The sequence below is a fragment of the Sinocyclocheilus grahami genome, unplaced genomic scaffold (genome assembly GCF_001515645.1).
Source record: "Sinocyclocheilus grahami isolate Dianchi unplaced genomic scaffold, SAMN03320097.WGS_v1.1 scaffold737.1, whole genome shotgun sequence".
NCBI classification, from domain to species: Eukaryota; Metazoa; Chordata; class Actinopteri; order Cypriniformes; family Cyprinidae; genus Sinocyclocheilus; species Sinocyclocheilus grahami.
The window spans coordinates 407,747-411,579 of NW_015505916.1; the positions used below are offsets into that span (position 1 = coordinate 407,747).

The following is a 3,833-nucleotide window of genomic DNA, read 5'->3' on the forward strand; positions in this document are numbered from 1 at the left end:
CCCCCCAGCCCCAATCCCAATCAAACCATGGGGGGGGGGGGGATCACTAAAAATTAATTGCATCCACTTTGAGCATTGCATACACTGCCTGCATTGTTTTTTTGTTTTGTTTTTTTGTACATGGTTCACTTAAAAATTCATGCAAATTAAACATCATACCCCCAAAATAGAATACAACAGTCTAGCATGTTCTGGTGTACTTTACTGAATCTGTATCATTGTGACATGAATTGGACATATGTTTACTTATGGTGCACATTTCCATCATTTGATAATCCCTTGATGAATTATTGCTCTCGTGATTAATAGCAAATGAACCCAAACTTGTCTTTTAAATAATTAATTGCAATAAAAATGCATTGTCGAAAGACATATATATCATTAGTTACAATTAGTGATTTTGTATATTAGAATCTATAACAGGGCAAATTCAGAATAAGATGTGTTTAATTATGCATGGTGCAGCACTAAATTAGCAAACTGGGTTGCTTATGGATTGTGAATGGGAAGCAGGTCTTTGCGCTGAAATACAGCAAAAAATTGTTCAGTGAATTTACCCCAGTCTAAGAAAAATAATAATAAAAGTTAAAATTAGAATCAAAGACAGCCTTTTAAGAGCTAATTTCAACAACAACAATAAAAATATAAGCTAAATAAATAAATAATTCTGTCACCCTCATGTCATTTCAAACATTTATGACTTTTTTTAAAATGGTTTAACTTTTTTTCTTTAATCCACTTAAAGTCAATGGGGTTTAATAGGGTTATTTTGGACCCCATGAACTTTTACTGCATAGACAAAAACAGTTTTTCAAAATATCCACTATGGTGATCCTCAGGAAAAATAAAGTCATGCAGGTTTGAAATGACATGAAAGTGAATAAATGATTTTTAGAAAATGATCTACTGACCCTAAAGTATCTACTATAAGTATAGTAGGCTTTGTTGTGTTCAAGGATGTCATACCAAACTTGTAGAAACTATAATGAATCATCAAGAAACAACTCACGAAACAAACAAACAAAAAAAAATAAAATTCTTCAATACACTTCAGGTTCAGCAAAGAATGCTTTTCTTTTAAATAACTTTTCTTTTATTTTTACATATACAGAGTATAACTAATCATATGTACAGTCTTTCTGCATTGTACTTTCAAATAATCTTTCCATGCAATCTAAGTCTATTCACCACGCAACGGCAAAATGAAACATAAAAGACACACACGCACAAGCTAATAAAGAATATAACTAAAAACAAACAATTTTATTGTTTATCAGACTCAAGCAGATGCAAACAATGAGCGAAGCAAATCAACGCTGACTGAGACATCGGCTCTAAAATAGATGAGAGCGGTGATAAGTGTTCCACACGGATGCACGAGAGATGAGCGAGCGGCACGCAGACCGGGGTGGGGTGCGTAGCCGAGCCGAGCCGAGTTTGACAGGCAATTACAGATCCACGGGGGCTTTAAACCACATCACATGGGGATTTAAACAATTACAAAAAGCTCTACAAACCTGCCACAGTGACTCCATCTGTAGATTTATGATTTTCTGCAGACTGACAGCCATTAAAGGGGGAAAAGAATATTAAGCATTTTAGCCTTACAAAGTGCAGAGGACCATGAGGTGGGCTGATGCTATTTATCACTGTCAGCCGGGGGAACGGGACAAACCTGCCGCTCTTACAGGATTAGGCCCCAGATTTCATGGTCAATTAGGACCAAATACAGGTACAAAATGGATACAATGTGCCGTGATCCCAAAGCCAATTATCAATAATGTTTAATTTCACCCAGTTTCTTTTAAGCCCTTTATAGAATGAGTAAAGGGAGGAGGAGGAGGACGAGGGGGCAGGCTTTTCTTTTTGCCCTCCCGTCCAACAAAAGGGGCGACACGCACACAGTGAATTAAGTGCTATCATCTCTCATCACGGTAAGCTGCTTTCAGAGAGAGAGGCTATAGCAAGACGACTGTTTGATATTGCAGGCTTAGTACTGAGAGAAGGGATAGATTTAAAATAAGCCAAAGGAAGCAAAAACAACAACAACTACAAAACCGCCAAGAGCAGTTTGCCAGGACACTGAGATCTCTCTTTTCTAGCTGTATGAATTGTGAAATACAAGTGTCTGTCTATGGAGAAATAAAGCTTTTGCATTCATAACTAGGAAGAAAAGTCGCAGCCATAACACCAGGGTGTCTGGATGGTTGCCAATGCATTGCTATGTGGTTGCTAAGGTGTTCAAAAGTGTCCACAACTGAGTCTCTATGATATTTTGGTCTCTAGATTCATGTAAGGAAGGAGCATTTGAAGAATTTCATTCAGAACCTGTTGCATTTTCTTTCTGAGATTTGATTTCTTTCTGAGTTTTGGTTTTGGACTCAACATAACAAAGAACCAACCAATTTCCCAAAAATCTGCCTCTTCCTTTGAGCATCTCTTTAGGACTGTTTAGTCAATATTTGTTTTCTAGGCATAGGCTTGATACCTGCTGAAACTGATGATTAGAAATAATGGCAATTAGCATAAATAAATTGAAACTGCTTCTGTACATCTATCTTAACATTTGAAAATGCATATATATATATATATATATATATATATATAAGCATATCCTTGTAACATGCTGACCAATAAAGAATCTTTTAGTAATACATTTAGGTGGATTTTTGAATATTTCCCCCCTGTATATTAACATTCTCATTTAGTTTTTTGCCTTAAAAAAATCAAACCAAGGAGAAATGTCAGCATCGTAACAGTTTAGTTTTTTTGTTATAGGAACACAGCAAACAAACTACAGATATAGAAACTTCTCATCATATGCAGCACCAGATTTGTTCAAGTATTATAAATAGTAACAGTGATGGTATCTTCAGTAAACACCACTAACTGTGCACTGCAGTCCACTTAAAGTACTCATAAAGCTTTGATTACCATTAAAGTAATCATAAAGAACCAAATTATATATCAAAAAACCACCTTAACTTTTATCACCAACCTCAATTTTAAGGGCATGGTCAACAAAAGAAAAAGATCTGGATCAAACCTGACACTGTCTTTGATGAGGATGATCAACTCTAAAGCTGATAAGGACAACATTACCTATCGCTGTCATACTCTCTGGATCAGTATGGCTAGTTTGACCTCAGGGGGCATTAGAGAGGATGAGAAGTGGAAGACAAGAAAAGTATCTGGTGAAAAAATATGCACTCAAAAGGCGAGAGGAATGGCAACAAAAGACACTATAGACATCCAGTCTTGTCTTACTAAAATCACTTATTACTAACCTTAGCAAACTGACAATTTATAGACATCCGACCAGGATCGGTTGAATCTGCTTCCTGGTCTTTCACAGGATGTCGTCATAGAACAACACCCGACTAAAAGCACTATAAGCAACTTTTTAGGGATACCACACATAAAATGTCCCAACTATCTGACAGACATAGCTGAAATAGGTGTCCTGAGAAATCAAATATCTCTCTGTGACACCCCTAGGCACTATATAAAAAAAGCCAGCGATGCTGTGGAGGAAGCTAGCTAGCTAGCTGAAATTGTACAGAAACGGTCTCCTAAGAGCAGGGTTGTGCACCATTTAGAACTGAATTGGGAATGTGTTTATGGAATAAAATGAAATTAAAAAGAAGACAAAGACATATTTTTGTAATTGGAAATTGCCCAGACAAACTTTGAATGTTGGCATGATAAAGCCTCATTTGAAAGCTTTCTGAAAAAAATTAAATTAAAGAAAATGTTGAAATTTGAAGGTGTATAAGCCTTACAGTTAGAACATAGACAGACAGACAGACAGACAGACAGACAGACAGACAGAC

General features: G+C 36.3%; 1 pseudogene; it reads right to left on the reverse strand.

The window, feature by feature from the left end:
* The window catches only part of LOC107560643 (dihydropyrimidine dehydrogenase [NADP(+)]-like), a 207,859-nt pseudogene that overhangs the window by 71,591 nt on the left and 132,435 nt on the right, over window positions 1–3,833 (reverse strand).